Genomic DNA, 25262 nt, shown 5'->3' with positions numbered 1-25262 from the left:
TGTCTACAAGGTTTAGGAGTGTGTCTATGGGAATGTTTTACTATTCTTCCAGAAGCGCATTTGTGAGGTCAGGCACTGATGTTGGAGGAGAAGGCCTGGCTTGCAGCTTCTGCTCTAATTCATCCCAAAGGTGTTCTATTGGGTTGAGGACAGGACTCTGTGCAGGCCAGTCAAGTTCCCCAAACTCACTTATCCATGTCTTTCTGGACCTTGCTTGTGCACTGGTCCAAATCATTTGGTGGAGGGGGGATTATGGTGTGGTGTTGTTTATCAGGTGTTGGTCTTGGCCCCTTAGTTCCAGTCAAGGGAACTCTTAAGGTGTCAGCATACCAAGACATTTTGGACAATTGTCTGCTCCCAACTTTGCGTGAACAGTTTGGGGATGGCCCCCTCCTGTTCCAACATGACTGCCCACCAGTGCACAAAGCAAGGTCCATAAAGACATGGATGAGCGAGTTTGGGGTTTGAGGAACCTGACTGGCCTGCACAGAGTCCTGACCTCAACCCGACAGAACACCTTTGGGATGGATTATAGCGGAGACTATGTGCCAGACCTTCTCAACCAACATCAATGCCTGACCTCACAAATGCACTTCTGGAAGAATGGTCAAACATTCCCATAGACACACTCCTAAACCTTGTGGACAGCCTTCCCAGAAGAGTTGAAGCTGTTATAGCTGCAAAGGGTGGGCCAACCCAATATTGGACCCTACAGACTAAGACTGGGATGCTATTAAAGTTAATGTGCATGTAAAAGCAGGTGTCCCAATACTTTTAGTAATATACTTTATGTGAACTATTGAGATTAACTCCCACTTTCTGTCCTATAATTATTGTCACTGAGACAGAAAGTGAAGGGAAATCTAAAAACTGTCCCCAGAACATGGCTAGAAAGAAACCCAATGGGGACACTTGTTCAGGTGTCAAATAATAAAGGTGGAATTTCCCTTCACTTTGGAGAGATTTCCTCTCACTCTTGGACAGGAAATCTCCTTAATGGGAACAGGGAAGCAATAACAATCTGACAGAGGTTCTATATATACAGTACTTTTCTCCGCTCTTTTTACAGTAGAAAAAAAGTTCCCCCTGAATTTCCACATTGAGGCCCAATCTCAGGTCAGTTGAAACTCAAAGTTTTGATGAACAGCTTAGGTTGAGGTAGCAAATTTCAGCATTTAAGAAGAAACAACAAAAATTCATTTACACCATATGCCATGCTAAAGTGTTTATTTATTTGCTTTTATCTAATGAGAAATTACATAGAATTCAGTTATCATTACATTTCATTCAGAACAAATGTTAACAGAGATTAAATATTCGCTTGCATAATAATCAGTGATATTCTCATGTGTTTTGATTTTCTAGGGACTGTCAGAATCTAGAAATCTTCACACATTGATAACTTTTTTTCTTATAATTGGTCTGGGGTGATCATAGTTAATTAAAATGGACGTCTTACAACATCTTACATATAACATGGAGTCGCTTGTATTCATTTTATTTTGGTTTATCTATTTGGTTTGGATCGGGTTTATTTTGGAATGTATAATGTTAGATTTTGGTTTGGATAGTGAAGTGAAAGAGAGGTCATAATGGACCAGGAAGCCATCATTATACATGTAGAGCCTGTGATCATTAGGATTGTAGGACAGACTTTGTATTCTCTCCCTTCGCTTAATGAATGGGACACTCAACTTCCCTTCCTCATTAGTTTTGGTATCATACATGTAGAAGATCTCCTCTTTGTTAGTACTGAGGGCTCGAGTGGCATACAAGACCCCGCACACCATGAAAGCATTGCTGACGCCAGGTTTGTACTGGTTGGTGTTCCAGGTCTGCAGTACTGCAAGAGTAGTATCATTAAGTTTACTGATAACAATATTTCCAACATTCTGCTCAGTTGAATAAATGACCCAAAGACCCTCTTCATCAGCTGAGAAGTCAATGTCCTGATAAGCAGTGTGTGAGTAGGAGAACCTGTTGTTGTATGTGGCACCAGGGAGATTCGCTAGGGCGATCACATTTTTATTCAAGTCGTATTTACAGATGCATAAGGTGTTATAACAGTTATAGTACAACATGTTATCGTACACGATCATTCCACTACCTTGACCATATTCAGATGATGAAAATAACTTTGGTGTTCGACCTGAATAAAGTGTGAGATGATTATATGAAGGGTAGGGGGCCAGATAATCCATAATCCTTCCATCAGTTTTTAGAGTAACCACCCACTGGAGATTCTGATCAGCGCCTAGTAGTGAATCTCTCCCCCATCCCCCATACAAATAACTGCTCCCCCTCCAGTTTAGTTGAACTACAAATGGTTCACTGATGTTGTTGATGATTTGTCCATCTTCACAAGTACCTGCAAAAGGAACAGATGGATATAAATATTTCAACGGGTAAACAAAATATATATGCAGCAAAATGTAAAATCTGAGCCAGCTAGGACTTTGCTAAAACTGCTGTGTTATGTCAGACATTTGACAAGGCATTACTTCCGAGCAGTGGCGCCTGGTGCTTAATTTTTTTTTGGGGGGGGGGGGTGCAAACATAGCCCCAACCAACAACACCCCCCCCCCCATCACTCTTCCTTGATAGGGCCTGCAAACAGACAGATTGATAGGCAGATAGGTACACAGACAGACAGACAGATCGATAGACAGGCAGATAGGTACACAGACAGACAAATCGATAGACAGGCAGATAGGTACACAGACAGACAGATCGATAGACAGGCAGATAGGTACACAGACAGGCAGATTGATTTGGCAGGCAGATAGGTACACAGACAGACAGATTGATAGGCAGGCAGATAGGTACACAGACAGGATAGATAGATAGATAGATAGATAGATAGATAGATAGATAGATAGATAGATAGATAGATAGATAGATAGATAGATAGATAGATAGATAGATAGATAGATAGATAGATAGATAGATAGATAGATAGATAGATAGATAGATAGATAGATAGATAGATAGATAGATAGATAGATAGATAAAGACCTGGTGAAGGTGAGGATACTATATACTATATATGATGGCTGTAGCTGGACACAGTGCTGGGACCCCTCATGGTACACATATAAATGCTCCTGCAGATTGCTGGGTGAATGGAGGTTAATTCCCGGCCACAGAAGAAGCAGGGCACCCCCCTCCCCCCACCGTCCGATCACAGATCATCATCACAGGATGAGAACATTACAATGTATTACAAGGAACATTACAAGGTATGTGAAGGGACTTCTTGCTTCATTGAGCCGACTTTCCACTGGCACAGAAACCGAAAGTGACACGGCCGCCCGGGTTAAAGCACCACCCAAGTCCTACGGCAGTGCTTATGGTCAGATAGGCAGACAGACAGAAGACTGACCCAATGAGAGTGGAGAGGCGCTTAGCTTTGCGCCACAAAGCAACACAAAACCACTCAAATGTAGCGTCTCGCCTGCAATCACGGGATTGCATTGGCATGACGCTTCCATAGTGCAATGTGGCCGGCGCCCGAGCACAGTGAATTTGAAGAACTTTTTTAATTTTTTTTTTATATATATTTATATTTTTTTCTTTTTTGATGTAGTGTACCCCTATAAGAACCACTGGTGAATTTGGTCCTATTTTACCCATAGAGCACACAAAGCCAGGCACACAGCATTTTCTTCATTCTTCCACTGGCTCCAACGAACAGTCTAGGAGTTACTTTATGCGTTTTTATTGGGAATGTTGAACTTAGATTAGAGAGGGAGCTTGGGATACCCAGATAAACTGTAGAACTGTATACCTTGAGGACTCCTTAACTTTCTGGCTGCACTGTAAACATGGAATGAATGTCCCACAGCATCTCTAAGCTGATGGTGACTAGTACTCCTTCCAGAGTTTAAAAGCTACACACAGTCGCTACTCTTCAGCACTGGGGTCATCTACTCACATAACCACAGGATCATCGGTTGCCTACTGCCGATATCCACCAGGCTCTTTCTAATGAGAGAGATGTAGACTCACACCACCATAGAACAGCTGGACTCTTTCCAACTTCCTCCTTGTAATGAGATAGGGAATGGTAGGACTGACTTAGAAGAGGTAAAGGGTACAGCAGAATTAGGCCCCCTACAGGTTCGGGAGGGTAATTCTGGGGAAGATTTCCTGAGGTTTGAGGAACTTCTAAGATCTGAGAAGGACTGTGGTAAACAATGGTCAGAAAGAAATGGCCCAAAGCACAGCAAGGTGTCACCGGACTTAAAAACCTCAGAGTGGCAAGACAGTCAGGATGTCCTTCAGAGGGAGACTAGGATGAGGCTGCAGTCATATGAGGATGTTCGTGATGAAACTGAAAAAATGAAGCATGCAGTATACATGAGGAAACAAGTGATGCTAAGTTTGGACAGTAAGAGGGTGCCCGTACATAGAGCTCAGAGAGGGACCAGTGTCATCCCAATAAAAGAGCCCCCGCTTATCACTAAACAAGTGTTTTCAAAATCTGATTCCTTCCAAATTAAACAAAGGGAAAAGGGGTGGTCTATCGGAAATTGAGGGAGCCCTTGGTAACCTTAATGGTATTGGACCCTTAAAGCTCAGAAATCAACCTTGGGTGCAAAAAGGTACCAAGAGTAGTAAACTCCCTACTGACAAGGTGGCTAGTGTATGTCCAAGGGAAATAGAAAGACATCGCTTTTGGAAGCGTGCACGCAAAAAGACATGGAAGTGTCTTTGTAGAGCCTGAGTAAATGTAGCAGGGGGACGTGGAGAAAGTCACCTGATGGAACAAGATTTGGCCCATGTGGGTAGTAGCCTGCATGATCATGCCAAAGTGAGGAGGTTGGACAGGTATGTTCCGCCCTCTGGGTCGAAACAGGGGGGGGTATGTGGTAGTGTGGTACCCCACCAGTGTATGTACCCAGAATTCTCAACCGGACGGGTTGAGGGGCTCCAGGGAGCTTATAACATACAGAGAAAACTGGCGTTTCAGTTTCCTCATTATTTACTAAAGTCCACTTTGGGACCTGGAGTCCGGGGATTTCTTAGAGATCCGAGTGGGATGAAATCCCCAGTCCCGGGTCCGGGTTTTGAGACTCACCGCCACACTGATTGTTCAGGTGTGTGTGGGCCTGATAGTAGAGTCAGGACCATGGTTCTGGGCTCCACCCTCCCAAGGAGTCCAGGCTTGCAACAGAGAACCCAGAGAGTGCAGGTGTGCACTGGAGTAGCTAGAGAGTGCAGGCTGCACTGTGAAAGCCAGAGAGTGCATGTGTGCACAGTGGAAGTCAGAGACCCAAGTCTGAGGGTCAGAGCCGTGAGGGGCTGCTATCTGTATGGACGGTATTGGCAAGGGAAGACAGACGAGAGCCTGAAGTGAAAGGCCTGAGCAGCACTGCTGTATGTATAAGCCAGGAGGCTGAATTGATCGTTATTTGTATGGACAGTGAAAACCCCTGCGAGGGAAAACCTTTGATTTTGTTTTTTTTAAGTCTCCTAAATAAAAGTGGGCCAAAAAGCCCTGAAATTGAATTTCTGGCGTGGATTGTTCTCGCAAGCGGGTACCACACTTGAGCTAAACAACCCCCAAATATCACAGTATATAAAGCAGATTGGAACCAAGGAGAGATATACTGTTCAGTATACAAGTGATGATTGCCAAAAGATTAAAAAAACTTGCAGCAGCGTCCATCCAAAAACCAGGGGGAGGCAAAATGACCAGTGGTGTCTGGTGCTCAACTTTCTTGGGGGGGGGGGGGGGGGGGCGGCTCGCGGCCCCCACTCAACCAGCCATCCACCCAGGCACTTGATCGATCAGAGCTTCCCCCTCACCCTGTCACTCGATTGATCGATCGCCGCTTCGCTCGCCTGTTGCCTGCCAGGCCCCCCGCAAGCCCCGCAGTTACCCCAATCCAGGTCGGGGCTTCGGCGGCTTCCCCCCTGCATCTCCACCCGAGTCCCAGCGTTCGCTTGTCCTCCCGGCCAATCAGGATTCAGGACTTGTGTCCAATCAGGTCTTAGGGCTCCTGACCAATTGGGTCTCAGGACTCACTTCCTGATTGGCCGGGAGGAGAAACGGGAAGACATTAGCGAGTATTAATTTGCTAATGTCACACAACTGAGTGGGCTTGGTGCGCAGTACTCTGTGCCCCGAGCCCACACTTTTTAAAGACAAATAGAGCCTCAGGCTCTAATCATATGCTTAAAAAAAATAAATAAATGGACATTCATGCACCCAGCGACCTGCATTGAGATTAGGGGCCAGGCGCATGGATTAGGGGGGCAGCGCCCCTGCGCCCTTTATGAGCGGCTGCCACTGAAAATTACGCTATATCAGTGCCTGGGAAAAACTTGACAATGGCAACCCAGAATCGCAGGCCGGCATTGGGTCGGGAGTCCCGAAGATAATATCTGTAAAGATAGTCAGCACTTAGCAGTGCTAGCCAGGGAGAGAGAGATGGTAATATGCCATGAACACAGGGTCTGGTTCCAGAAAGAAAGCTTTCTTTTCAGAAGCATACCCTGTATGTATGGCTTTTATGTATTGACAGTGTACAGTACTGTTCTTGTGTACTTTGTTTTTTCTGTTCATGCTGTATGAATATTAGCCGTATTCTTCCTAACATTGTTTTCAATAAAATTTGTACTACTATTTTAACATAAGAATCCTGTATTTTGGTATACTTAGGCCTTAAAAGCCCCGTAGTGGGGAATCCTTGTCCTTTTTTCTGTCTAGAACTTGTACTTGAATTAGGCTCATGCTGAGTCACTTTTAGAATGCACTCAAAACACTTTCACAAAATCTGTCACAGAGAGGTTTTCTCACTGTACACCAAAAGAGAGTTGGTCTTAATTAGCTCTACTTTTACATCTGGCACATTTAATAAGACACAATGTAAAAGTGGCACATTTAAGAACTACCTGAGTTTGGTGCACAAGTCGCTGTCAAAACCAAAAGTGTCACAAATACTTCATAAATTTGGTGCAATACAGTAACAAGGGATTTATGCCAGAAAAGTGGTGCAGCAGCTTTATGGAATCCCCCCCCCCCCATTATCCTTATAATTTTTGCAGGGCAGTGACTCAAAATATTGAAAGCAGAGTTTCAGCATGATAGCCAAGGTACCTAGATTTGTTTTATATGGAGAGAACAGCACAGGCAGTTTCCCACATGGCAGGTTCGCAGACAGTGCACCAAATATGCAAAAATGTGAGCAGCGCCCATGGATGCTGTATATTGTTTTAAATTTGGTAAACATTATTATTATACAAGATCGATATAGTGCCAACAGTTTGGGCAGCACTTTGCAAAATAGAGGCAGACAGTACAGTTACAGCACAAATCAATACAAGAGGAATCAGAGGTACCTGCTTGTTAGAACTTACAACCTAAATAACTTTTGTGAACTTAAAGTAGAAGTCCACCCTAACACTAAAATCCCTACAGACACCCACAAGCTAAGACTAACCTATCTAGCCCTGTAAAGAAGAAATCAGTATACATAACTTTTTTGCCGATCCGACCCGATCCCATGCTGAGCTGTCAGCTGCTGCTTCTCTGTGTAGGCGGGTGCAGAGGACACCTCCGACAGCGAAAGCCCCATAGTAAGTCTATGGGTGAAGTCCCTCCCCATTCATTTCACAGCTGTTGTCGGTTGTGTCCTCTGCAGAGCTTCTGCCACTGAAGACTGGATCGGATCAGCTTCAAAAAAGGTATGTATACTGATTTCTTCTTTACAGGGCTAGGTAGGTTAGTGTTAGATTATTTGTGGATGTCTGTAGATGCAGGGATTTTAGTTTTAGGGTGGACTTATCCTTTCAATTAGGTCTTTCTTTTAACCTACCAATATCAGGTGAAGGAAGGGAAGGATAGCTTGGTTTTGTATTGTTCTTCTCACAATCCTCCAGGCGTTTCTTCAGAGCCTCAATCTCCCGTCTGATCACCAGCACGTTGTTCTTATCATAGATTTCCAACTGGTTCACTATGATGGAAATGTTACGGATCTACAAAGAAAATACAGACAAGCTGGTAGAACAGTTCTGAAACTGAACATAGGGGGGGAACATGGGGAGGACACAGCCTGTAATTGACAGCCTCAGCTCTGTTCCTGTGAGCAGTGTGTAGGGGGTGTGTCCCTTTCCTCCAATCAGGTCTCAGAGCTCTCCTCACTGATGTAACGTCAGCTCCCCGCCCCCCTGTTTTTCGGAGCTGAGGGATCCTGTGTAAATTCTGCACTTTGATTGGATGTAGTGGACAAACAGCTGCAGATAAACATATACAACTTATGTAGGAGGATTTATTTAATCTCTGTGTATCACCTGAGGCCAGTCACTTCACTGGGTATATGGGTAACAGCTGTTATGATTCTGTTTTCATAAAAATCTCAATAACATCTTTGAACAAGAAAAAAATCTCAAACTTAGAACACCAAATTATTCAGCATATGATATAAACCATAGTAATTTTGTTAGAAAGGGGTGTGAGGATATAAGGAGGAAATAAAAGGGAGGAATAGGGTAAAAGGGGTGGGGGATCTCTTTATTCAAATAATCTTTTTTTTGGTTGGAATATCTCCAGTATTTTCAGTGGAGTGCAGCATAGTGCTCCTGGCTTTTTCGAATGATGTTCCCTCATCTGAAACTTTCCAGAGATAGCCACATCCTGCATCCCAGGAGTCTATGGGGCTATGTATAGCACATGGCTCATGCATAATCATCATCAGCATCATCAGAGAGCCAGATGTTAGGATCTTGAAGAGACAGCTAGCCTCACAAACAAGACGATGGTGCAGGACCCGGGTTGTAGCTGGACTGGGAATGGATTTGCTGGGTGGGTGAGTATGCTATTATAGTTCTGCCCAGCAAACCAGGTAAGAATGGGGTGAATATTAACCCCGGGTGTAAAATTCCTTGGCACAGCCCCTCCCTCCTTGGTCATAGCACTCTCCTTCTCTGGGAATACGTTCTGTGCTGGTCCACCTCCTCTGCCCTTCACTGTTCCTCCCCTTACCTCCCTACATAAACTTGTATGTAGCAGTCAGGGAAGGAGCATAGGGGAATATAGAGTGTCACTTGATTAATAGTTCTGAGTCCAGGGATAGAAGGGTAGAGCTCCCGTAGACGTCCTGATGATGAAACGCGTAGGGCGTGGCCTAATCTGTGCTTCCCAAACAAATTGCTCGCAACAGCTGATGGTTAACCGATATTTCTGTCATTTTTGTCTGATACATACTTTTAAATTGTGAGTACCTCTCCACCTGTTTTAAATAAAACTTTCTTTTTAAAAACGATTTTACACTATGGGCACCCCTTCTCTCTTTCTATATGACACACTGCGATCCTGAGTCTGCCAGAGATTGCCGCACAGTGGCTTAGACTGTGACTGCCTGATACCCCTGTAGGGGTGAAGTGAGCTGGTGAGTGGCTGCACATTTAGAGTACGGATTCTTAACAGCAGAAGGATCACAAACACAAACATCACAAGTGCCAAGTTATTGCACAAATAAGGACTTTTATATGATTTTGACAGCACGTTTGCACTTTATTAGACTGTTTTTTGGATAATTAGTGGATTTTTACCTCTCCACACCCCCTTTCCCCTCCCCCTCCCCCCCTTCCACCATTTTTCCCCTCCCCCCTCCTCCTACTTTCCCCCACCCCCGATCACCTCTTCCACACTGGTATGCACGTCCATAAGGTGTCATTTGGAATATATGATATTTACAGCAACACCATGTATGGAATTTGATACTTTCATATTTTATGTTTTATTTTGTGAAGTATATAGCACATATATAGGAAATCATAATTTGGATAAAGGAACAGCGCCATACCCTTCTACCTTATTAATCAGAAGGGTAGAGAGCTGGTCCTTCTGTATGTGGCCAGGCCCTATCAGTTCAGCAGGGGTCCTGGGGCAGAGAGAGGACTCTTCAAATACATTTGAGCACATGCACAGTAACTCCTGGGTCTGTGGTTCCTAGCACTTAATTAAAAGTTCCTCTGGCCCAACCAGTTCAGCAGCAGGGGACGGGGACAGGGAGAGCACTATATAGCCTGTCAGGCAGGGTGCATGGGACCCAACAATATCTAACGGTGGCCCTGTCTGAGTCAGCTGGGGTTGCTGACATCACATCCAAGATGGTGGCACTCAGCAGCAATCTTGGGGCTTTTGGATGTCTGCACAATTTATATTTGCACTTTAAAATAACAGGCATAAGATATGTTAAATGCACATATGTGGGATGAATGATTTTTGTTGAATTAAAAGATCTGAGGACAGGTTCTCTTTAAGCACTAAGGTAGCATTGCACTTAGTGAATTGCACAATTTAAGAAAAGTAAAAGGCCAGTACACATCTAGGTCTTCAGTGATGACCTATAAAATAGTTATAAAAAGGGCAGGAAATATGAAGACGCCCTTTTGGGAGAAACATGTCAGGTGGAGCTGATTAAGTGACATTATTGGGTATAGACACTGCCAGGACCCGCAGCAGTGCTTGAAGCCTGTATTGTGTTTGATACACTGTTACATTCCTACTGCTGACCTGTAAGTGCAATTGTCCAACTAATAAATGTTATAGAGGTTTACTGCACCATGAAGCTTCACTTTTTTCTATCTCCATAATTGATAACTGTGGCTGTGAACTGCTTTTGATATGGAGCTCTGGGGGTTTGATCCATAGTGGATGGATAGTAGTCTAACCTGGCTGGAGGACACATTTTTACAAGCGCTTTTATAGCTTCTGTGTTGAGATCTATGAGTTCAGTAAGCTGCCTTGAATGATTGCCCTATCTCAGCATCGTAGCACTTGAGTAGTTTTCCTGTACTGGGCAATAAACTTTTTCACTATATTTGTTACCAGAGGGATTCCTTGTATTAACGAAAGTGCAGAATCCGAAAAACGAAAGATCCCACATAAACAAATGCTTTATTTTCGTTTTCGTTGCTACAACAGTTCGATATAGATAGGAGATTCAACATGATGCTGACAATAACAATCTGTGTCCATCAAACCTGTGGTCGAATGTGCCTAACCTTAACTCTATTAGTCCAAGATTATTCTACATAGAGAGAAAAGATTCGACATAGAGAGAAAAGATTCGACATAGGGGAGAAAAGATTCGACCGAGGGGAGAAAAGATAAATAAATTAATGATGATGATGAATGTTATCGGCTGATTGTAACCAAAGAGGAGGAGCAGTAAAATAGCTAGAGCTAAGTACACACGTACTTTGGCTTATGGTGTCTGTTGAAAGTTCTAAGAAGATTCGACGGAGCAGGTAAACTTGTACAGTTTAGCTGCTCCGTCGAATCTTCTTTGAACATTCGACAGACACCATAAGCCTTCAATGACAGATTCAACCTCAATTTGGATTTTCGGACGAATGCAATTTTTAACGAAAAACTAAATAAATAAAAACGAATTTCGGGAGTAACTAAATAAATTTATTTTTCGGACGAAAAAGAAATTCCGAAACGAAATATTTTAGTGTGCACATGTCTAGTTATTTCCCTATTGCTTCACAATTTTTGGACTTTAATATTGGGACTGGTTCTTAATCACTTAATCTTTGCAATCGAATTATTGAATTATTTCTGCACAGATTATTTATGCACAATCACTATGGTTTTATTGTAATTGGTGATACTTAGTGTTTTTATTGGGCCATTTAATTACACATTTTTTTAGTTCTTTATTTCTTTAAAGGGACAAGCACCCTTCAAAATTCAGCACAAAAAAAAAACCCGGAGACAGAAAAAGCAGGGCCTGCATTAGGTAGGGTTGACTATATTAAAAAAATGTAAATAAAATGCATTATACTCACCAAAACTACTATTATTTGTACACAAAATCCATCTTTCTTTTTTTCATTCCCTCAAAAAGAGTTCAATGTGCGTTTTGTGTGTTAAATTTACTCTAATAACTTTTCTATTTCCATGGAGGCTAAAGATGAATGTTAAGTCTGTCCATTCATATTTCTGGCATAAGTTATTGGTCACCTGCTAGGTGGTCCCAAAGTCGCCAACTAAAAATCTGATTGGTTAAAGCTAATGTTTCATTGTCATTTACTGTAAGCTACAGGCGCCAGTACTGTACCTCAAGGCAGATTTATTTGACCCTGGCAACACATGATGTCTATCATGGCTGAAATATAATTGGATAAAAGCTCTAACATAAACATACACTACTAATAGCTGTGCAACCAAGAAAAAAGTAATGAAGAATATAGACTATTGGGAATGATTGAATACACATTCATGGAAAAAATATATTATAATATATTACATAGATCAAATCAATGATTCTGATAGTTTAGGCCTGCTCTGATGGCCCACCACTGGTGAGAATACATAGTTTTGTCTTACCTCCTGGTAGAGAGTCTCTATGATGACACTGGAGCCATTAAATGACTCTTTCAGCTGCACTATGAGGATCTCCATCTCTTTGATCTCCAACTTGATGAGCTCAAAGTCCAGTTCAGTGTAGGAGTGACCTCCGTTCTCCATGATCTCCACACGTTTGGTCAGGTTCTTCAGTTGCTCTATGTACACGGTCAATGTACTCTGATAGATGTAGATCTGTACAGAGATATCACACCTGTATGTATTACTGTCAGTATACCTTATGGTCTCCTGAAAATATATCTGAAAACAAACCTTTCTTCATTTTTGATAACGTAGGAAATAATTAATACCTAACACTAACTATTTAATAAGATTTGGATAGAGTGGGGAAGGGTGGAAATTTCTCATCAGGTTGTTTTCTATGGCCCCCTTTAACAGGAAGTGAGAATAAATCTCCCACAAAACACACATCAATAAAAATCTAACATATTTAATCCTTTCTCACTTTTACCAGAACAAAATTAAAGGAGAAGTCCAGCCTTAGTTTGTTTGCTGGGCTTCTCCTATGGGTCACAGGAGTGCAATTCATTTTGCACTCCTGTAACCCGTTTTCAGCAGAGAGCGGGCTGAAGTCTGCTCTCCGCTGTTGTCACCAAGATCAGTCCAGGCACCGCGCCATCCCGTGTTAGGAAGTCTGGATCCGCCAGCTGCCTGGACTGATGGCAGTCTTAGCCTCTTAGCTCCCTGCCCCTCCACAGCTCAGCACTCCAATGAGCATGGAGGAGCAGAGCAGGAGAGCTGCTGACCGACAGGCAGCAGTACTCCGCTCGGGGAGCTAAGAGAACTGAGCCATCGTGTTCGGTGGCTCGGTTCTCAGTGAAGAGGCGACGGGGGACAGATGCAGCATCAGTCTGATGCTGCATCCACCTAGGTAAGTATGAATCTTAAAACAACAAAAAAAAACATACTTCTTCTTTAAGGGCTCATGTACACTGCAGCCCAAAAAAGCTTCTTTTACAGGTGTTTGAGCTTTTTATTTTCTCTGTCTTTAAACTCCCCTCTATGTTAGCCTATGTGTCCATGCACACAATATGCATTTTTAGGATTTAGTGGCAGAAGTTTAGAGGCAGAAAACGCTATCACTTGTGAATTCAAAGTAGGAGCTTTTGAGCATAAAAAAACACTCAAAAGTACCTTAACGTGTGTTAACTCCAGTTGCATTCCCGCATTAATGCATTGGAATGGCCAGGATTCTTGCCAATATAATGTATTAATGCCAGACATAGGAAGGCATATTAACGCACATGCAAAAAGCAGCTTTTTGACACTTTTTTGTGGCTGCTAAACCCCTGTAGGAGAAAAAAGCATCAATATCATACAGTGTGCATGAAGCCTAAAAGTTTTGGCTGATGCACTTTACACTTCATTCCTGGAATTAGTATATGGTCTGCAAGTTGGAGAATGCAACTCTCTATGGTCCTCCTGCAGTCTTGTCAATAACATTATGAATTGGTTGATGTGATTTTTTTTAGGTGCTAAAGTCTGAATTCACCTTACTGCAGCCATGATGATAATCAATCTCCTGTGGTATTTTCAAAGAGAAGTTTGGGATTTAAAAAACAAAATTACTGTATACTTATCTAGGTGGATGCAGCATTGGTATGATGCTTCATCTGTTCCTTGCCACTTCTAAGACTGAGAACTGAGCAATCAAAAGACCGCTAATGGCTCAGTTCTTAGCCTTCAGTGAGCAGAAAGCAATGACTGTCAGTCAAGTCTCTCTGCTCTGCCCCTCCAGGGCTCACTGGAGCACCAGGCTGTGGAGGGGCAAAAGCAGCTGGGTCAAGCTATCGATGGCATGCTGAGAAGCTGAGCCAGTTGCCGATCAGGCATCTGGGCAGATCCTGACAATATGGTTGGAATCTTTCCAGAGTTCGGGCTTTAGCTCGTTGTCAGCTGAAAATGGGTAACAGGAGAAGTAAGCCAAAAAAGCTTTGGACCTACTTTTCTTTAAGGGAGGACTGAGAACCTTTGGCCAGGGAGGAAACTTTAACTAATTGGCCCTTTAATGCTAGATTTCAGTAGACTGAGGAATATCTATCAGACAAAGTGTGTCATAATGTGTGTACCAGTGAATAGTGGACATGGTGAAAGGTTAATATTCATAAATGTTCATTGACCCATCTTTCCACAGCTTCCAGGATTAGCTTCCTTTGTGGTGTTGGGTATTTGATCACATGACATCTCAAAACTGCAAAGTGAATCAGTGTTGGTAGAATTCCCTCTGCCAGATGCTGTGATCACAGGTCTAAACAGGAAAAAATTAGCTACATAATGTCCAGCATGTGTCACTGATTGTGGTTCCCACTCTGACTGAATAGTGAAGTACCTCCCCTCAGGACCATCAGCCCAATATATCCCTTCAACCCCTTATTTCCCAGTCCAAAACTCCCCTGGTTATGTTACATCATACCCAAGAGAGATGTATGCAAATATTGTAATGAAAATGATCCTACCAGTGGCTTATTATTTTTTTCAGTAAATTCAGTAAATCAGTAAAACCCTATTTATCTAGTCGTGTCTCACTTATTCGGTAGAGTAAATAAAAGAGCAACAAACATAAATTACAATTTGCTATATACAGTAAGACTTCAAAAATTGTAAAGTGAACCCTCTTCTTTATGGCTCTGAAACTTGCTTCCCTTGATTAGCAAGGATGAGTGAACTATGCTCGTTTCTGATTTGACCAAATTTTTTAACCACTTGCTTACTGGGTACTTAAACCCCCTCCTGCCCAGACCAATTTTCAGCTTTCAGCGCTGTCACATTTTGAATGATAATTTCGCGGTCATGTAACACTGTACTCAAATTAAATTTTTATCATATTTTACCCACAAATAGAGCTTTCTTTTGGTGGTATTTGATCACCTCTGGGATTTTTTTTTTGTTAAAAAATTTTAAAAAGACCGAAAATTTTGAAAGAAAATACAAAACCGTTTTATATTTTCTTATACGATTTTGCAAACAGGTAATTTTTCTCCTTCATTGATGTACGCTGAAAAGGCTGCACTGATGGGCACTGATAGGCTGCACTGATGGGCACTGATAGGCTGCATTGATAGTCACTGATAAGGCGGCACTGGTGGGCACTGATAAGTGGCACTTTTGGGCACTGATGGGTGGCACTGAGAGGTGGCACTGAGGGGTGGCACTGACGGGCACTAAGGGGTGGCACTGAAGGGCATTGATTGGTGGCACTGAAGGGCACTGATAGCTGGCACTGATAGGTGGCAGTGATGGGCACTGATGGGTGGCAGTGATGGACAGTGATGGGCACTGGTAGGTGACACTGATAGGCAGCACTGCTAGGTGGTATTGATGAGGCATTGATTGGCACCACTGGTGAGCATTGGTAGGTGACATTGCAGGGCATTGATAGTTGGCACTGATTGGTGGCACTGATTTACACTGGTGGGCACTGATATGCACTGTGTGGGCACTGGCAGGTGGCACTGGCAGGCGGTACTGGGTGGCACAGATGAGGCGGCTGTGCCTCTTCCTCTTCAGGACTGATGTCCCTTACACAGAAGCCGGGGATCGGCCTTTTTTTTTCTCCTCACGCTAACAGCGTGAGGAGAAAAAAAAAGATTGCCGATCTTCTGTTTACATCATGTGATCACCTGTCATTGGCTGACAGCTGATCACATGGTAAGGGGCCGGGATCTCAATGACTCAGTGATAACAGCGTGCAAAGGGGAGGACGTCTATTGACGGCTTCCTGGCATTGTAGGTTCACGCTGTAGCCGTTATTAAATTGTTAAATTTGAACTTCCAAAGCGTAAGTCCCACTGATATCATTAGGAACCAGGTTTCAAAAAGGGTGCACTACAGAGCAACAAATGACGTTGAATTGTGCAAATTGGTCTGGGAAGTCCCTGACAGCTGCCTCACAAGATGATGTTGTAAAAAATTTGAAAAAATTGGCAAAAAGCAGATCATAGCATCCCTGGAAATAATGTATACCAATGTTTTTTTGGCTGCTTAGAAGCTTTGGCAAGCTCTGACAACAGATAGTGGGAATATGGCCAGAAGCAGTATAATAAATAGTTTCAGCCACTTTCAATGTCAAAAATTTAGCCAGAGATAATAAGATATCACTCACAGTCTAGGCCTAGCAGGGGGCAGTAGCCCTGGGGCAGGAAAGTAACTAGCAAATAAGATATAGGTGCACAAACAGCATGAGCCACTCATTCCAAGGACTGTACCAGAAATAGTAATGCCACGTACACGTGATCGAACTTTCCGACAACAAATGTTGGATGTGAGCTTGTTGTCGGAAAGTCCGACCGTGTGTATGCTCCATAGAACATTTGCTGTCGGACTTTCTGCCAACAAATGTTTGAGAGCAGGTTCTCAAATTTCCAGAAGTGTGTACACAAGTCTATAGCACAAAAGTTCACGCATGCTCTGAATCAAGCAGAAGGCGCCGCACTGGCAATTGACATTCCTTTTTCTCGGCTCGTCGTACATGTTGTACGTCACCGCGTTCTCACGTTCGGAATTTTGGGCCAACATTTGTGTGACCGTGTGTATGCAAGACAAGTTTGAGCCAACATCCTTCGGAAAAAAATCCACGGTTTTGTTGTCTGAAAGTCCGATCGTGTGTACGGGGCATAAGAATTTGCTCAAAGTTTGGCCCTGGCAGGCGGCAACAGCCTTGACAACCTGCAATGTTGCTCACTGCAGTTCACCGCTGTAAATTGCTCATGCTATACCTCCCACACTCTATTTTTACTACACTTTTCCTTTAAGCAACAATCTATTTCTATATAAGAGGAGATTTTTTCTATAGTCTCTGACTGGTCCTTTGGAGGTCACATTACACCTATATTGGCAAACCAAAAAATAACACTGAAAATTTAATTCTGTTCTGGATATCCAAATGTATGAGATTCAGTCAAAATGCCACACCACCTAAATCTAGGGATCACCTCTTCTAGGAAGCTAAGTTTACGTATTTCAGGTTTCGCCCTGTATAATAAGAGTGCTTTGGAGGAGGAAATATTGATGAGCAAATGTCATAGGAGGGACCTTGTAGTATCTGCTCCTAGATGGGACTTCTATATTTAGGTGACTAAAAAAGGTAAAGCTTTAGGAATTTATCAGGACTGAAGATATTTGAGATAAAAGTAGAATTGTGAGGAGTCACGATTTCCTTCCTACAGCCAGGATCCTGCTCAGTGATCAGATGGAAAAATAACACTGCCTCTTGTAATGTGAGCATTATGGAGGTACTAGGGAGCCTGCCATTGCTGAACTTTTCTCAAAATCCTTATTGTCTGGCTGCCTCTTCAATACTTTAAGTCACCTAAGTAGAGCAAGTATGCAGATAAGGAAAGGCAGTGGCTGTAAGAGATGGCCGGCAGGGGCTGACCTCAAAGGGCCTTAGGTGCAGTTAATGGAATCATCACAAACATTTTAAGTGGTTGTAAAGTCTCATAGTTTTTCACCTTAATACATTCTATGCATGCTCCAGTTGCTGTCGCTCTCCTCATTGGATAGATTGATAGCAGCAGGAACCATTGGCTCCTGCTGCGGTCAATAAAAAGCTGTGACATGGGAGCTGGTGGCAGTGGACACAGCAGCGGGGACTCAGAGGCAAGCATGCACGGGTGCCCCCATGGAAAGTCGAGGAGGAGCCTTAAGCACCGGTGGGGGACTCCAGAAGAAGAGGATCGGGGCTGCTCTGTGCAAAAACCATTGCACAGAGCAGGTAAGTCTAGACATGTTTGTTATTTTTATAAAAATAAAACCAAAGCTTTAAGCTTCAGTATATCCACAACTTTGTCTGATCACTTCAGAGTCCAAACCAGAAGCTTCAGAGTCACACATAGCCAGTGCCCCCTCTTCCTTTACACATTGGTCTCAGCATCTCACTGGAGGTCTCTTGCCTTCTTTTTCCCATTCATTACTACTTTCTCGGGTGCCAGAGATGAGAGAGACATCATCCACTCAATGCAGCCACCTTAGAATTTATGGTGGCAATCTGACACTGTACTCTGGTCCTCTTCCAATTCCCTGACCATGCTCACTTACACTTCACATCTCACCTGCACAAGTACTTTTATGGCTCTGCTGAATTAAATACAAAGTAATCTCTTTGCTTTCTTTTAAACTGTACTAATACCCAATCAAGGTAGAGTAACAGGACATTAACTTATACCATACTGGTATTGACCCTGGTCAGGGTGCTGCAATGTCTCCCAGCTAGTCTTGGTATAGTACATGGATAAGTTATGTCATCAGCACACCCACAATATTGAGATAAAGTGCAAAGTTATTTACTGGGCGCTTGTAGTGTGTGCTGTTGACATATCTTACTGGATCAGGCACAAGCTTGTCACATCAGCTGGTGTCTAGTTGGTCTTGCAATCTACTATTGATGCTAAATAAAATCTTTGAAGATCTCTCTCTTAAGATGTCAAGAGTACTTGTCCAACAGCTGGGTTCTCCCCAGAAAGAGTAAACCAGTTCATGGTCACATGATGGCCTCAAAGTCTCTCCACACCTTAGAATAAGTTTCTTTTCAGTCTCTGCACAATGCCACCTTCACCCAACAGCTGGCACCCTTTATCCAGATTGTAGGAAGAGTTACTCAGAAATATGTATACGCACCTTACATCCATATTGATCAGGATCAGTGACTCAGAATACTGAAGAAACGAATTTCAGAGCAAGATCATGAAAATAAGTAGAACACTGATTTTACCTACGTTCAATTTAGCTTCCTTTATGTCTTTGAATAAATAATTGTACCCCCCTCCTGCATAGTCTAGGCAGAAAGCCTCATGGCCACCAATTACATTCAAACCTTCCATGAAATTTTGAACCTGATTGGTGATGCTGTATTGGTTGAACTTACTGGATGGACTAGTATCTTTTTTCAGTCTGACTAACTATGTAACTATACATAGAGAGAGATTCTAAGAGGCATCTACTGAAGAGAGCAGAGACTAGAGCCATTTTAGGAGGAGCTAAACAATGCTTAAAGAAATAGAACACTGATACACAACAAATAAATAATTTTTTCATTAGTATCATTAGTATCATTAGTATCATTAGTTTCATAAGTATTAAGTATTAAGTATTGTGAGATTATTGTTAAGATGACTCATGTAGCTTCATGAATTTTGGAAAATGTTTTATTGTCTACGTAGCTTTTTCTGTAAGTCACTTTTCACCCAGCAGTTATTTAGCATGAAACCACTACATGGAGAATCTATAAGCCTGTATATGATGTACTGAATGTAAAAGAGAAACATGTTAAATTCTCATCAAAATTGTATTCGGACAAACAATAATATGTGCTTTTTGAAAATTCTTTCAAGTTACATAAATAAGAATTAGGCTGAAAATGTCCTCTATGAATTCCCGTGGACTTTCTAGAGTTGCTAATCCATATCTCCCAACTGTCTCTGATTTTGGAGGGACTGTCCCACTTTTGGAACCACGTCCCCCTGTCCCTCTTTCCTCCTCATGTGTCCCTCCTTTTGGTCTGATGTATAGACCTTTATAAATAAATGTGCTAGAAGTGTTATATTGTAGCAAACCTTAATGTATATCCGAACACTAAATTACTGCAAATGTTCATTTTAAATGCTGGCATAAAGAAAAATCAGTGGTGAAAATAATCACTTGTGGGTTAACCAATAATTTTTTGCATAACAATTCTTCATGGCATGGTGCATTGTAGGGGTGTGTCGTTTCTCATCTCAGAAAGTTATGAGGTATGCTAACCACTTCCCGCCCGCCGTCAAATGATGGCTGGGCGGTGGGGCTCTCGTTTTGGGTGGACGTCATATGATGGCCTTCCAGAGCGACCGCACTCGCGCACCTCCAGGGGTGCGCATCGCGGTGATCGTGGCCGTGGCTCTTTAATCATGCGATCAGCTGTGCCCAATCACAGCCGGTCACATGTAAACACTGAGATGCCTTTAACCGACGCTCCTCGCCTCACACTGACAGAGTGTGAGGAGAGCCGATCAGCGGCATCTCCTCACAGTGGACAGCTAGGGATGTAATCAGGGCACTGATTACCAGTGCCCTGATTACAATTAAGTGCCCACCAGTGCAAGAACTGTGTGCCCACCACTGCCAGCAATCAGTGCCAACCAGTGCCCACAATTGCCACCGAACTGTGCCCACAAGTGCCAGCAATCAGTGCCCACAAGTGCCAGCAATCAGTAGCCATTAGTGATGCCAGTCAGTGCTGCCCATCAATGCCCATCACTGCTGCCCATCAATGCTCATCACTGCTGCTCATAAATGCCACCCATAAATGCCACCCATCAATGCCCATCAGTGCCGCCCATCAGTGCCGCCCATCTGTGCCGCCCATCTGTGCCGCCCATCCGTGCCGCCCATCCGTGCCGCCTATCCGTGCCCACCAGTGCCCCCTACCTGTGCCCACCAGTGCCACCCATCAGTGCCGTCTATCAGTGCTCATCAGTGCCACCTATCAGTCCCCATAAGTGTGGCATATTCGTGCCTCATCATCAGTGCCACCTAATCAGTGCCCATAAGTGCCACCTCATCAGTTCCCATAAGTGCCACCTCATCAGTGCCCGTCAGTGCAGCTTATCAGTGCCCATCAGTGCTGCCTCATCAGCACCCATCGGTGAAGGAGAAAAATTACTTATTTATTACAAAATTTACTAACAGAAACTAAGAAAAACTTTTTTTTTCAAAATTTTTTTTTTTTTTTTTTAGGAGAAAATAAAAAACCCAGGAGTGATTAAATACCACCAAAAGAAAGCTCTATTTGTGTGAAGAAAATGTTAAAAATTGTACATGGTTACAGTGTAGCATGACCGCGCAATTGTCATTCAAAGTGTGACAGCGCTGAAAGCTGATAAATGGCCTGGGCAGGAAGGGGGTGTAAGTGCCCTGTATTGAGGTGGTTAACCACTAGCCCACCGCCCACCGTCAAATGACGTCCTGGGCTTTGGGCGGGTATATCTGAATGATGCCTGTAGTTACAGACTTCATTCAGATATTGCCGGTTTCAGCCGGCGAATCTCTACACCATAGGAACGATCATAGCGGCCGTTCCGCCCCTTGATCGTTCCTATGGGAGGCGAGAGGGGACGTCCCCCCCCTCCCGCCGCCCTCCGGTGCTTCTACCGACTCACCTCAGCGATCGCTGAGTCGGATAGCGGATCCGCCGGCGCCGGATGTAGATCATAGAGATTTCCGGCGGACCAGATGGTCCCCGGAGTCTCTATGATTGTCGGAGGCCGGGCGCGATGTTATGACGTCACGCCCGGCCGCTCCATTAAAAAAAACGGCGCCGCTTCGGCCTGGAAGCGGCGATCGTTTTATTTTTTTTTTTTATTTCAGGCTTCCCAGCCTAGTGGTGAGATATGGGGTCTTATTGACCCCATATCTCACTATTAAGAGCACCTGACATGTCATATTGCTATTACAAGGGATGTTTACATTGTAATAGGAATAAAAGTGATCAATTTTTTTTTTTTTGCAAAAAAGTGTCAAAATAAAAAAAAATAAAATATAATTAACAATAAAAAAAAAAAAATTTTTTTAAAGCGCCGCTGTCCCCGTGTGCTCGCACGCAGAAGCGAACGCATACGTAAGTCCCGCCCACATATGAAAACGGTGTTCAAACCATACATGTGAGGTATCGCCGCGAACGTTGGAGCGAGTGCAATAATTTTGGCCCTAGACCTCCTCTGTAACTCAAAACATGTAACCAGTAAAAAAATTTAAAGCGTCGCCTATGGGGATTTTTAAGTACCGAACATTGGCGCCATTCCACGAGCGTGTGCAATTTTGAAGCGTGACATGTTAGGTATCTATTTACTCGGCGTAACTTCATCTTTCACAAAATGTAAAAACATTGGGCTAACTTTACTGTTTTCTTTTTTTTTTAAACACAAAACAGTTTTTTTCCCCAAAAAAACGCGTTCGAAAAATTCCTGCGCAAATACTGTGTGAGATAAAAAGTTGCAACAACCGCCATTGTATTCTCTAGGGTCTTTGCTAAAAAACTTTGGGGGTTCTATGTAATTTTCTAGCACAAAAATGATGATTTTTACATGTAGGAGCAAAGTGTCAGAATTGGCCTGGTATTGAGGTGGTTAATCTATAGTCTCTCCTTATATATAGCAGATATGGTATTCATACCTTAGTAATTTCCTTCTCCACAGTGATTGTCAGGTTGCGGTTTGATATCTCCAGCTTCTCAAAGCGGTCAGCCGGGAAGGTGGTATCTGGGAGGTTGACGGTGCAGTAACAGACTCCATTCTCATCCAGGAATCCAGATCCAGATTCAGAGATCAAACTCTGCGTCTTGTAAAAGACAAACATACACATTACTAATCCATACATTGCTCTGACAGATAAACACAAAAAGTAATAAAATAGAATCATTAGAAGGGGTTCTAATATTTCTATCTCAACTAACTACAACAATATATTAAATACACTGGTATTGCTTTTTAGTTCACACCAGATGCTTTGTCATGTATTTTCAGTGCAGGCAAAATGCATAGAGATGAGAGAATAAATGGTTTGCAGTAGAACATGTTCCAACTAAATGTAAAGGTGAAATCCAGGGAAATTACAAAATTTGCTCTTCCAGTGGGGCTCCCCTCACACAAGAGTCACATACTAATTTTTGCCTAGAGTACCAGTAAAAAGCACATTTACCTATATTAATCCTCGATCTTACGGGCTCATCCTTCCATGCAACCGATCCCCCACAGCCTCTGCTCTTCAGCACTTTAGCTGGCGGTCACAGCTGAGCCATCATCACATACAATGCAGGACCATCAGTCTGGCATTGTAAGTGAAGACGTTGGGGGATCCTTCCACAAGCCATAGCAAAGAGGTGAGTGGTGGCTGTCGAGGGATCAAGAATAAAGCAGGCGCTTTTCACTGTTACCCTAGGCAGAAAAAGAGCACTTATGCCTTTTAGTGTGTGTTTGTAAGGAGACCAATTGAAAGGGGCATTTTTTTTTGTGTCCCTGGTGTTCAGCCTTAAAAAAAAAGAGTTCTATGCACTGCATTGTGGGTTTTTAAAACCCACTTAAATTCTCAGAAATTGATAAACAGTCATAACCTTTGCACTGAGGCAATTCCAAGTGAAAATCTGTTGAAATCCTAATTATCATGGCACAGGAATAAAAAGAAAAAATATCTGAAAAGGTTACATGAGCTCTGATACAGAATGTATCTAACCAGCTGAACACTATAGCCAGAGAATTATTTCATTCATCTTGAAATACTTTCTAATGCTGTCGATATACAGGAATTTTTAATTGCAATAATTAGTGGATGTACATGATAGTGTAAAGGAGCTTTAGGATTAGAAGTAAATCAAGCACAGACAAATGGTAACATTTCCGATAAATTAAAGGTACATTTGCCTTCAAATTATAATATGACTTGTATTTGTATTTGTATTTGTAATACCTTTGTATTGACTTTGTAGGAAGGAAAAAAAACAAAAGCAATATATTGCATACATACTGCAATGAAAAATTCTGATATTGCCTTCCATAGCTGTGAAAAAAGATTCACAAATTGATGTAAGAGAAAAGCACAAATGCCCGTGTATGCCAACTCCTAAAATATATCTAAAGGCTTTTGTGTGACAGCCCCATAAATTGAAAACAGATCTCTTGAGTCAACCAAATCTTCCTTCATTTTTGTCTCACATGCTTCCCCTCCCAGACACTGCAGCCCAAGTGGAAGGGATTCAGCAGCATAGTCAGTTCTGCCAATGCAGTAGTGCTTGGTATGGCCAGCTGCTGATTGACAAACTACAGGCTTGCCCTCTGCCCGATCTTCTCATCCCGCTATGATGAAAGCAGCCACAGCCTACATGAGGGACAAGCCCTATAAGTGCTAATAAACTTTAGGAGAGAAAAAGCAGGTCTTTTGCCTTGCCAGATAGAGCAGTGCTGTGTTTCAGAGCTGTGTAAATCTCAGGACTGAGTGGACAGAAATACAAATCCTTTGACAGGTAAAACTGTTCCCTTCTAAATATTTCATTTTTCCATTTAGCTGTTTGCCTGGAATTCAGCTTTAAGTGTTGCAGCACATAGTTTTATTAAATGCAAGGCTACAGTCCTTCCTTAAATATGTTTACTGAGAAAAAACTTCAGATGAAAATCGATTACATTGGCTGCACATTTTGCATATGAACTGCTGTTTGTGTTTCCTAAAGAATAAAGAAAATAATACAATGCTTTTGCAAAAAACCTTTCCCTAAAATGATGGCAGTGGTTAATATAGTTTAATCTCTGTTAGGACTTACCAAAGTGACAGCTTGAGCCCGCCAGATGGTGAGCAGAAGAATGAAGAAGGTGTACATGGTGCCTCTCTGGTCTTCTGTACTGATGAGCTTCTGCTGTCCCACTATATATACCTAAAGGGACATGTTTTCCGCCTATTTCCCACTGTTATTCATTAACAAGAGTAGGATGTGAAAAACTGTAAATGATAACAAAGTTATAAAAATGTATCGATTTCGATTAGAAAATGGACAAATTGCAGGGTTATTGTCATCTACATATGACATTCTGATAATTGTGTAAAATACTGTCAAACCTTCAGAGATAAAGGAACATAACTATCTCTTTGTTATATTTGCAAATTTACCTCCAGCAGACTCTTCTAGCACTCTCCTTATTTGGGTGGAATAGGAATTACTGAGTCCAGCTCCACCAGTCTATTCCCCCCTAGCATATTAAGTTGCAGGTCTGAAGGCATTCCAATGGCCACCTAATGCCTACAGGCAATTTTAGTTGCTCTTTGGCTATCTTTAAAACATGAAATACAGGTCTCGATTCTAAGCAAACCTTTATTAATTACTTACCCTGCTGCCTATACCACCAAACTTGGCTCGGGT

The 25262-nt window shown here is 42.6% G+C and overlaps 1 pseudogene; it reads right to left on the bottom strand.

Moving 5' to 3' along the window:
- Window positions 1–1218: 1218 nt before the first annotated feature.
- LOC141107167 (olfactomedin-4-like) lies at window positions 1219–24791 on the bottom strand (annotated as a pseudogene).
- Window positions 24792–25262: the final 471 nt, after the last annotated feature.

This window comes from Aquarana catesbeiana, linkage group LG09, assembly GCF_042186555.1.
Source record: "Aquarana catesbeiana isolate 2022-GZ linkage group LG09, ASM4218655v1, whole genome shotgun sequence".
In the NCBI taxonomy this organism is placed as follows: Eukaryota; Metazoa; Chordata; class Amphibia; order Anura; family Ranidae; genus Aquarana; species Aquarana catesbeiana.
The sequence above is the reverse complement of the archived record's forward strand: the minus strand, read 5'-3'. Positions and strand labels throughout refer to the sequence as shown.